The following is a 12302-nucleotide window of genomic DNA, read 5'->3' as shown; positions in this document are numbered from 1 at the left end:
CTCCATGTTATAAGCAGAAGAATGGAGAAAGGACAAGAATGGTTCATGCTTCCTGTTTTTAGAGAAGACTTCCTGGAAGACTTCCACCTACATTTCAGTGGCCAAAACTCAGACACATTACTAGACCTAGTTGCAAAGCAGAGTCAGAAATGAAGCCTTTATTCTAAGTATCAGAATACACATTTTGGTTCTTCATTAAAGAAGAGGAAAGTAAGGAAAATGACCAGAGCTTTACAAATTTTAATGGCCACCCTAATCACCTGAGGATTGCTTAAAAATGCAGACTGTGAGAAGTGGCTCAAGATCCTTTATTCTTACAAATTCTTAGTGATTCCCTGGCTGCTGGTCTGTAAACCATATTCTGAGTAGCAAGGTTGTAGACCAGTGGTTCTCAAATATTAGTGTGCATTAGGATCACCCAGGGAACTTGCTAAAACAGATTTCCAGACCCCAGCCCCAGAATGTCTGATTCAGTAAGTCCAAAGTGGGGCCTGGGAATTTACACTTCTTAGAAGATCCCAGGGCATGCTGATGCTGCTGGTAGGTGGGACCACACAGGGAAAACCACTGCTATGACTTCTAGTTTTGATAACAGATTGGAGAGACACTGGACCACAAAGAGACATGGTATCAAGAGAATGGATGAGGTTTGTTGATATTTCTGCCTTCATTTTATTGTTGGTGATAGCAGTGCCACTGTATTCACACTTTCATTGAATTAAAAACAAATGTCCACTATAAGCTGATCTGATACATATTCTCAAGTCTTCTCCCTCTATATTTTCTCCACATTAGCCTGAATCATAAACAGACAGCGATTCTTACTCAGCCAGCCACCTGTACCTAGTTTCTGTGAGTAATATCAATACGTAATACAAAGAAATTAAAATATCCTAGTATCTCTAGCCAGAACAGTCTCCCCATCTTAAAGGGATGTTTTCTTCTTAGTTGGAAAAATCAACCTACTCCATTCAATCTCTTGTTTGTTTTCCATGTCAAAATTATTGGGTTACCTACTGATCACCAGACCTGGCCAATTAGTCTGATTATCTCATCACATACTCTCAACTTCTCCAGCTGTGAGAGTTATTTTTTATGTTGACTCTTTCAATAAAAAACTCCCTAAGCTGAGACAAATGATAAGTAAAGTGATAAACGCCCACCAGCAATTTAACCTGAATACTTATTTAGAGCAGTATAAGTGGTACAACGGAGCCACAGGATAGAATTCAGGGGATGAATTATGGTGCTGTGTTTTGAGGCTCTGAGGAAGTCAACAGCTTCTGGCACATGAAAATAAAATTGGTGCTCATTTCAAATTGAATGCAGACCATTATATATGAATATATGAAAACAGATAAGATTACTTTGGGAAAATGTCCAAGATTTATTCATCCATGTCCTGGAGAAGTAGGAATGAGAACAAGCTGGTGAAGATGCAGGATACAAAGATGACTAAGACAAGTCCCCTGCACAAGAACGCACAATCTAACCTTGTCTACCCCTTATTCCTACCTACTCAGAGAAAGATTTTTCTTTCCCTGAAAGAAAAATTGCAGAGGTGTTTACGTTTTTCTATAGTTCCCTTCTATGCTTGGTGGGCAGCGGGATAAAGGCTTCGTCAAAGAAATCTCGCAGCTCCAGCTTCTTCTATATGGTTTCCTGATTTTAATGGACACAGTGGCTATGTTCCAAAGGGTCCCCCAAATGAAAAAACTTAACCTGCTGTTTTAAGTCTTTAATGATGGCCACTTCCCTAAGCATGACCACTTCAGGCTCTTCTTTTCAAAAATAAAAATAAAATAAAGCCACCTTAGAAGCCCCATGAGTAAAAAAATAGTCTTAGGACAGAAAGGAAAGCTAAAAGCATCTTTATCATTGAGACCCTGTCTTCATTAACAGGACAGCTGGCAACCACCGTGTGCCTTGTTCAAAGCCTGCCATCTCTCCAGGCTTCCAATGTATCCCCTCCAGCTTGCTCTCTGATCAGTGAGATTGTCTGCATCTCTGCGTAAAGGTCATGGAATCCTAACAGCTGCAAAACGTACCGAAAGGGGATTAACTACCTTAATTCCAGCCTACTGGCTGAAATACATGACTCAGAATGAGAATCTCAGATTAGTACTACAGATCGTCCTCCTAGATGCTAGGAAATTCAGACACCTATGTAACCTGTTTTGGAAAGGGGGCTATCAGTATCATTTCCTCAAAGCTCCTGGAAAGAATAAATAAACAATGAAGTGCTCAAAATTCCTTGACAGTGTTGTTCAATTTCAGCCACAAGAGTTCTAAAGACAATTACAAAGATCAACTGCATTCAGTGACATAATGACCCAGTTTTCTAGAGAATACATCTAAGACCAACATAGGGAGAGACTGGATGTGGGCAAACAAACAAACAAACAAAAACCCTCAAGATAATTTGCCAGATTAACTGATTAATTGAAATAAACACAGAAATCACAGCTGGTTTCTAGTCATCTGGATGCGTTTGTGAGCACGGTTGGATCAGGCAATTTGGAGTGTGGTGTAGACCTAAGGAGTGTGGGAGCAGCAACATGTTTATTTGTGCTTAAATAGAAACACAGATAGATAGTCCAAGCAAGCACTTCCTCCACAGAAAGAAACTGGAAATAACCCATCCCCTAGTGCCAACTAGAGGCTTATTTTAGAAAGAGTAAGTAGGAATAGGCTGCATGGCCAGTCCAGGAGAATTTAGAGGTGCTCCTCCTACACACCAGGCTCTCATTAGCATGTCTACTCAGTTCCTCAACCATGTAACAGCTGCAAACAGACAATAGTGGGAAACTGTCACAGAGAAAGAAAAAAAAGTACTGGAAGGGCTGTTAATTAAGTAAAGATGGAGGGAGAAGTTTTCTTTAGAAAGCAATGCAACTCGAATGAAGGAAAAAGTTTCAAACAACTCAAAGGAAAATAAATCAGAGTAAAATATGTTATCATTCTGCAAGCTGACACCACAGTCACCTGTTCGTCAAGCATTTATCCAGCACTTACTGAGTACAATGCACCACGCTGAGTTCCATGAGGAGAAAAGAAATCAGACAATTTATACCCTTTGCCAATTGGCATTTACTTGCAAGGATAAAATATTTATACCAACAACTGCTATGCAGAATTATTAGATTTAGTCACTTGTGAAATGGAACATACCAGCTGTTCAGAACTGTTGCCTTATTATAAGCACATTGCTAGGTAAGCTTAAAAGGATGATAAGATGCCACCCTTGACTTTGGCAGAATAGAAATGTTAAATGTAGACTGTAAAGTCCTGTTGACTCCTTTTTTATTTTCCTTTTCTTAAAACCCATGGGGTCAGCAAAGTGCCCCTCCGTTTATTGGCAGCTCAGTCTCACACCACAAGCTATATTTCATTCACCCAGCAGAGCATTCAAGGCCACTGTCTGGAATGGACATATCAGGAATGTTAGGCAGAGAGTAGCCAAATAAGTGAGGCAAGTCAGTCTAATGCAAATAGAACCAAGGAAAAAAAGTAAATGCAACTAGGACTCCTGGGGTACTTAACAGACACACAAAAAAAATTGTTTATTAAAAAAGTCACTGCAGAATTAAAAATCAGATCACACTGATGAGAAAAGGAGAATAAAAACAATTTACTGATTAATCATTGTTACTCTTGACCACCACCTTATGTAGTAGTGATAGCAGCCCCATTTTACAGATTTATAAACTTGCTATTGAACAGAGAGATAGGAGTTTGCAGAACCAGAATTCACTTCTCAGCCAATGAGCTAACCACTATGCAGTCTGGATTCCCACTATGCGGAAACTGCAAATAGTGTTAGTGATAGGTTCCTGATATTTCCATCCTATGACCATGTTTCTTCTCTTACCATAGGTTTTAGGTTGGGCCATGTGCATCAAGCTTCTGTAGGCAAAGAACAGCACAGAGTCAAAGTGAATGGTGTGTTCAGCCCACAGCAGACAGCAGGCATTGCTATACACCATCATTTTCAGACCGCCCAACTCCATTATATCCTTCCTCTGGGAGTGTCATCCTAGAGACTTTGTTCTGGGTAAGCCAGGGTAAATTGAGAAAAATGAAGCTCAGCAATCACAAATAATGCCCTGATGTGCAGAGAACCAGGCTCACACCTTCGAGAACAGAGTTCCTTCTTCAGAGTTGCTTCAGTACATCTAGCCAATAACTACCTGCCCCTTTGGTCTCTGCAGGAAAGAGTTCTGGGTCCAGGCTCACACAGGCCCTCAGTTCAAGAGAATGGACATCCAGGAGGTTGGGGATGAGGAATGCAACTTTCACTTGGGGCACAGAGGCAATGCTATCACTGTCTGTTTGCAGGTTCCAATGAACCGGCTTTAAAAAAATCAAGGTTGGGGACAGCATGAAAAACATGAGAAATATCCTAGTTTTCCACATTTCTTAAGACTGGCTCTGAAATGGATCTACTTAAGTGTGTGGATGTGCATAAATGCTAACTGTTTAAAAGGAGCAACTCCTGGAACTGAAGCTCAGTTTATTATTCTGTTATTGCTTTTAATCACCATGCTGAGTTTGCCTTCTAACACAACCAGAGAGTTTATCCAAGCGAGAGTCTGAGAAGGAGGGCGCCAATGGAGCAGAGATGTGCTTAATGCAGACACCATTAATAAATCACTAATAGTTAAGATATAGATTGGATGATGGGTGGCAGATGGGAAGGAGGTACATCAAATTGCTTTTCTCATATAGATTATTGGATTAACAAGGAAGCAGCAGGCAAGTGGCAAACTGGTGTAACAAATTGCTATCATAAAAAAAAAAAAAATTTGAACTTATCCCAGGATGGTAATCAGGCTCTGTAGGCCATTAGCCCTTTGGAGAGGTGCTTGAAGCGGGACTATCCCTCTGAGATGGTAATACAGGAACGCTCTCCAAACTCCTCCTTCTCTCCTCACTATTGTACCTAAGTGCATCCTGGTGAGGAGAGAGAGGCGGAAGGGAGGCAGCCAGACTGCAGAGGGAAGTGAACTAAGGAATGTAGCTATTAACAGGTGCATGCCCCTCCCAGTAAGTGATAAGTGGAAGTATATACACCACACCATTCTGGCAACCAATACTGGTTGCATTTTTGCCCCCTTCCTTACTTCCAAATTTTTTTTAATGAAGATCCTGGGAATTGAACCTCAGGCCTTGTGCATGCTAAGCACGCATTCTATCACTGAGCTGCACGCACTCTATCACTCAGCTGCACCCTACCCTCACCCTCCAACTTTTTATTTTGAAAAATTTCAAGCCTACAGAAAAGTTTCACTAGTAATAAAATGAGCACCTGATACTATTTTGCAAGATTCACTAATTGTTAACATTTTGCCACATTTGCTTTGTCTTTTATTTTCCTTCTTTTTGGGGAATTATTAAGTGGTAGACACCACAATTCTGTAGTATGTATCTCCTGAGAACAAGGTCATTCTCCTACACATCCACAATGGAATTTATCATCTTCAGAAAATTTTAGCCTTGATAACTAATATTATACAGTATAAAATCTATGTTCAAATTTCTCAAATTGTTCCAATAATGTCTTTAAAGCTTTATAATAAATCCAGGATTCAATCAAGAATTATGCATTGTTTATTCATTGTATCTCTTTAATAATTTGTATTCTAGAACCATGCCTAGCCTTTTTTTTAACTTTTAAGACACTGACATTTTGAAGTGTCCAGACCAGTTGTTTTTGCAGACTCAGCAGCAGTTTGGAGTTTTCTGATCGCTTCCTCATGATTAGGATAAGGTTAGACATTTTTGGCAGGATGTGTCCTTCATAGTACATCACATCAGGAGGCATATGTTGACAGTTTGTCAAACTCAGTGATTGTAGGCTCTATCATTTGGTTAAGGTGATACTGTCAGATTTCTCCATTGTAAATGTAGTATGTTCCTCTGCAATTAATAAATAGTTCTAAAACTGGGTGATTATAAGACCAACATTTTACACAATGGTTTTAGCACGCTTTGATAGCTTTTGTTTGAATCAGTTATTACAGTGGTCATTGACAACCTTAGAAAATAATCATTGTACATTACTTCTCCCTTTATGAGTTGCTATTGTTCTGTAGAAATCTGCTTCTTTCTTTTCTCCATCTACCCCCACTGTTCTGGATACCACTGTGGACTCACAGAGTTTTACTGTAAACCATTCCTGACATTATTTATACTGATTCTAGTTGTCTCAAATTTGGTCAGTGGAAGCCCCTTTAATCTGGCATTCATGTTCTTTGACATTTTCCTATCCGTGTTTGAACATTTCTTTACTTTTTGATTCAACTCAGTGCTCCTGGTCCACCTTGTACTTCATTGCCCCCAACTTAGAATCAGTTTTCCAGGGAGCTCTGGTTCCTTTGAATGGACAATGGTAGTTAGAAACCAAGATCAGGATGATAAGTACATTCATTACTGCTAACGTATAATTGCTTCTAAGCTCTTTCTTTGTACCTAGCAAGAAAATATATATATTGATAAAGTTATCAGTTTGTACTGAAACTTCCAATTATAATTCAATACAACAGGTTCTCTTTCCCCCTTTCCCCCCCCTTTTTTTTACCACTTTCCTACCATAAGAACTCCATGCCCTCCAAACACTAATATATTTTCTCTTTTGCTTAATTCTGCAATACACACAAAATCGTTTCAAACTATTTCACCACCAATAGTTTCTTTTTGTCTTTAGAAGATATCCCACTGAAGGTGGAATGTATTCAGAGTACAGTGTTCAAAATTTACTCTAATTCTGGGTTTGCTTCTTTGTGTTCATATTATCAGTTTGATATATAGTTCAATTCATGTGTTTCTATTTATATTCAATTTCTAGATTTTACATGTTTGATAAATAAATGTTTTTGAATATGCAAAATATTACTGTGGTTTAAAAGTCAAAACTAGATTGAAAGGTAAACTTAGAAAATATCATTCTATTATTGCTTTATTTCCACCCATCCCCAATAGTCAACCAATTTCTATACTTCCTGTGTTAATGATCTTATATTTCCCTTTGAAGATATTTGTACACATGTATGTGTATTATGATTTCTTTTTCTTTGTTACAAAAATGGTAGCAAACTATTTTTACCTTTTTTTTCCTTCCAATATGATATTTTGAAATTAGAAGCCGCTTTCAAAATCCTCTGGTTCTATTCTATTCAATTTCTCAGGCAATGAAATCATATCTCAGCTCCAAGTAAAATGAGTGGTTCCTGCAAAAAGGAGTTAAGAATATTAGAGAGGTGGGTTATGTTAACTTTCTGACTCAGGGGTTTATTGTGCATGTATTTTGTTTAATATATTCCGAAGTGTGGTTCAAATGATCCCTTGAGTCAGAATCAGGTTAAGGTGCTTATTAAAAATTCTTATTCCAAAGCCTACTCCAGATCTATCTAATCAAACTCTCTGTAGGGTAGAGCTCAGGAATCTCCATTTTCAAACTCCTGGGCGATATCATGGTCCTTCAGAGAAACTTAGGCTGTTATGAGAGGAATAAGTGACTAGGAAAGCCACAAAGATGACTTATTGTCATGACAGTCTTTTCACAAGAATGTCTAAGCCCTAAGGCTGCTTTTCCTCTGAGAGTATGGAATTTTTTTTTTTTTTTGATAAAAAGCTGATTTCTTTTGGAGTAAGGTCTAAGCCCATCTCCTTTGGTGGGGTAAGTCGGCTACATACACTCTGTATCCCTCTTGGATCTTTGAGATGAATTAGAGAGCTGGATGGAGCATACCAGAACCACACTGAACCTTCCCCTAACTTCTAAATCTCAGGGGAGAGTTTCCAGGGAACACAGTGGCCTTCCAAATGTTCAGGTTTCAATCCATGCTACATTTCAGCCAATCGAAACCAGGGGAAATAAGTGGGTGGTAACTTTAAGTATCTCAAAACTCTACCATTTCTATTGCTTCTCTCACATTCCTCAGCCCTTCCATATTCTCTAATATGGATATGAAGATGCCCAAGGACTGTCCCATCTAAGTTTAACTGTTTTATTAAAAAATGAGATATTCTTGGGAGGAAGGTAGGGAAAATGAATCATCTATTCATTTTGAAGCTGTGAAACTGAGATGCAGAAAAATAGTGTGGATGAGAAGCTAGGTGGCTGGAGGAACCTTCCAAACATTGGGGGAGTGAGCCCTTCATAACACCGTGAAGTGGGTAAACCTTATCTTTAATCACTCACTTTTAACAGCCAGTGTTTATGAAGTACCTACTATGAGCCAAGGACTTTGCTTATATGCTTTTCCTACTTTAGCTCATTTAATCTTTACACCAACTTTATGAAGCAGATACTATCACCATCTGTCTCTTACAGGTGAATACACTGCAACTTAAATATGGTGTTACTTGCTTAATTCACACAGCGAAGCAAGAGCTAAATCTATGTTGCTCTAAGTGGAACCCAAGCCCTTAACTGCTGCACGACTGAAAAGGGCCTTCAGAAACATGGTTCTTCATGATACTAACCTACGTGCTCAGTGTCACAGCCTGTTGACTGCTAGCCTAGAAGATCGCCACCTAACAGTTGACAAGAGCTACCCTTCAAATTCCAAAGAAGTGGGGATTCAAGAAACTTTGTTGTGACCTTAGCCAAGCCGCTGTTTCCCAGTGTTCAGTGTCCTCATTCTGTAAAACAAAAAGGAAGGGTAACTTTTTTTTAAGTACATATATATGTGTGTGTGTGTGTGTGTGTGTGTGTGTGTGTGTGTGTGTGTGTGTGTGTGTATATATATATATATATATATATATATATATATATGCCCCTTTCACTTCTGATTGCCTATTATCCAAATGCCTGATTCATATTTTCACACTAAGGTTTTAATTGTTTGGTTTTCTTCTTCTTTATTGTTTTAATATTTTTATGTGCCCCCCTTTATTACCAGAGGCATTTGAATTCCAAAAGAAGCTAATGTATTAATTCAAAGAAATGAGTCTCTAATAGTGGAAATTTCCAGACAGAGACTCCACTGAGTATTAAAAAGCTGCTGTATCTTGATTATATTTCTTTTCCCGTTCTGAGGACGACTGTGTTCAGAAAATGCTCTCAGAGATAAGACTGGATAAAATGGGAACCAGGCCCAGATCTCTAAAACAGGGTTGGCAGAAAAGAGGTGAGAACACAGGGCCCACAAGCCAGCTGGCATACATGGCAGGGGTCCCTCCCAGGCATCAGAGATTCAGGGGAACCATAGAAACCATGTGTGTGAGAAACACTGGCAGAAGAGGGATAGCATATCAGAATCATTGCCACATGGGGGTAAATCCCAGGAGACTTGATGTGATGGTGGATTCTAGGATCCTGTTTTCCAGTGTTGGGGAGCAGAAACTCCTCTGCACCTCACTAGCAAATGAGACAAGAACCACTTCTCTCATCCTCATCCCTGCCTGGTCTTTTAAGATTCAGGGGCCCCTCTACTGATGGTTGGCTGATTAAAAATGACCTGTCCTATCAATTTTAAGCTTCATGAGGACAAGATAGACATTATTTACTCTGTTATCTCTCACAGATATCATGGCTCTTCTACATAGCAGGTGCTACTGGTGTGTTTTATTAAAGGAAGAAGAGAGAATGAAGCCAAGTTTCCAAGCTGGAGAAACTCAATTTATATTCTAAATGAAATGAGACAACATGTAGCCCCAGTTCTTTTTAATATTGCTTGTAATTAATTCAATTATTCAACAAACATTTATTGACCACTTACTTACATACCAGGCACTCTATTAGAAGCTGAGGCAGTAAACAATTCAGGTAGTTAAACCCTGCCCTCTTGGAGCTGATTACGTATTGAGGGAGGCAGGGAATTAACATAGAAGCAAACAAATAAGAATTTCAGATAATGAGAATTGTTATGAATAACATTTGGTCATTCAGATGACCAAATATATATTTCTTATATATATTTGTTTTTCCTTCTTAATGGCTCACAACTCCCAAAATCCTTGAAATTTTTAAGTGCTAAGAGTGATAAAGGTGTCTTTTGTTATGTTAATAAGACCACTTTTTAAAAGCACCTAAGGATGGGGGCTGGTGCCAGTGGAGCTAACCCCTGGTTAGAGGGTTGGAACTTTCAGTCCTACTCTCTGACCTCCAGGGAGGGAAGAAAGGCGGAGGATTGAGTTCAACCACCAATGGCCAAAGATTTAATCGATTTCATCAATAGTGCCTACGTAATGAAGCCTCCATAAAAGACCCAAAGGAGGAGTTTGGAGAGCTTCTGAGTTGATAAACACATGGAGATTTGGGGAGAGTGGTGTGCTCCTAGGAGGCATGGAAGCTCCGTGCCCTTTCCCCACACCTTGCCTTATGCATCTCTTCCATCCGGCTGTTACTGAGTTTACTGAGTTGTATGTAACCTGTGGAGCTGGCTGGCTGGTGCTCTCTAGAGTCATAAAAGCCCCTCCCCTGGGCTCTCTCTGTGCCTGGGGCCTACTGACACCTTAACCCCCACTACCTACTGCAGAACACTTCACATACCTGCATTTCTACAAGATACAAAATATCTTCTCTTGATGCATGTTTACCCTAACAAAGCTAAACCACCTCAAGAAATAGCCCATCTCACAATACCTTAGGCAGACAGGCCTCACATCCTGCCCTTATCAAAGTCATAAAACCTATTGTTCAGAGAAGTTCCTGACTGATCTTAACAACCAGTCAGGTACCTGTGCACAAATTGATCATGCAGTCCCTACTCCTCTCCTAATAAAAGACTCTGCACACCCACCCTTGGTGCTCATACAGGCACCTCTTGCCTGTGTGGCCCGCCATTGCTTATAGGAGTGTACCTACTAAACTTTCCTGAACTCTCCTCAGTCTCTGGTAATTCTTCTACCAACCAGCATCACCGGCCTGCAGCATTGTGCCCACAACATAACCTTTTATAAGAAACCCGTGATCAAGTAGTTAAATGTTTCTCTGAGTTTTGTGAGCCACTCCAGCAAATTAAGGGAACCCCAGAAGGAGGTCATGGGAACCTCTAATCTGCAGCCAGCTGGTTAGAAACACTGGTTACAACCTGGGCTTGCAACTGGCCTCTGCAGTGGGGCAGGAGGCAGGTTGAGGGATTAGGAACAGGCAGTCTTGTAGTACTGAATCCTTAACCTGTGGAGTCTGATGCTATTTCCCGGTAGATAGTGTCAGAATTGAGTTGAATTGCAGGACCTTAAACTGGTGTCTGGGAGCATTGTTTATAGGTAGTGGGGGAAACCCAAATTCCATACTGGAAATGAGGTCTACAAACCTAAAGAAAAATAAAATGGGATAATTGCATAGAAAATGATTGAAATAGGGCAGGGAAATAACTTAGGCAGGAGAATTTGGGAAGTCCTGTGAGCAGGTGAAGGTCTAAGAAATTCTGAGTATATCGGATGTGGCCTCTAACTAGGAAGGGTCTCAGTAAAGCTTGGAAACTATTTCTAAATTCATCAAGAACTCTTGATACTAGTAGAAAAGCAATTCATGCACTTACTAAAACATTTTTACAGCACAAAAGGATATTAAAGACCCAATATTCTCCTCCCAACCCTACTACTCAGGACAATATTATTAACCATTTTCTTTGTATATACAAATGCATGTGTATGAATAACCTTTATATACAAATGGCATCATATGAGCTTACTCTTCTGAATCACCGAGATCCCACTTCAAGAAAGAACTCCTTGCCCAATTCCAAGGGACACGATGAGCTGACAGCCTCTGGCTTTTAAGGTGAGCCTCAGCTTTTGAGCCAATTGTGGTTCCATCAATGACTCAGTGGGACTATGGTAAAAAGGCTTACCCATTTCCATTCCACTGACACCTCTCTAATAAAGCACAGTTAAGTTACATATCTGTTTTTACTTTGCTTTGTTTTGTTATTAAAAACAATGCAGCAATTAGCATCTTTAAACCTACATCTTCATGCATGGGTGTCTTGTTTTTCTTTACCCTCTAATACTGGTCAATATCTAACTTTTAATCTATGCCAATATGACAGAAGAAAAATAGCACTTCATTAACTCTTTATTTTGCAACTTCATAATTATGAGTAGGTTCAGAATTGTTTTATATCTTACAATTTGTATTTATCTCTGAACTTCTTTCTGTTCTTTGTGATTTTTCTACCAGGTTGTTGTTGTTTTTCTTATTGATTTGCTGGAGTGTTTTGTAAAAGAAATGAACTCTTTTCCATAAATGTTGAAATATCTGTTCCTGTGGTTTGTTTTCTAAAAATTTAATAGCATTTTCCCCATTCAGTAGTTTTAATTTGCATGTAGTCAAACTTTTTTTATTTATT

At 39.3% G+C, this 12302-nt stretch overlaps 1 long non-coding RNA gene across 5 annotated transcripts in view; it reads right to left on the bottom strand.

The window, feature by feature from the left end:
* The window catches only part of LOC116663657, a 333860-nt gene that overhangs the window by 164418 nt on the left and 157140 nt on the right, over nt 1-12302 (bottom strand). For 3 of the 5 annotated variants that reach the window (XR_004319922.1, XR_004319919.1, XR_004319918.1), the window contains exon 2: nt 7106-7229. The exons of 1 other annotated variant lie outside the window; for it this stretch is intronic. This is a non-coding gene — a long non-coding RNA (uncharacterized LOC116663657). Of the gene's footprint in view, nt 1-7105; nt 7230-8487; nt 8643-12302 lie in introns of those variants that run through there. One more of the 5 variants, XR_004319921.1, reaches the window with a different exon arrangement.

The sequence above is a fragment of the Camelus ferus genome, chromosome 1, assembly GCF_009834535.1.
Source record: "Camelus ferus isolate YT-003-E chromosome 1, BCGSAC_Cfer_1.0, whole genome shotgun sequence".
NCBI classification, from domain to species: Eukaryota; Metazoa; Chordata; class Mammalia; order Artiodactyla; family Camelidae; genus Camelus; species Camelus ferus.
This window is presented reverse-complemented; position numbering and strand designations above follow the sequence as displayed.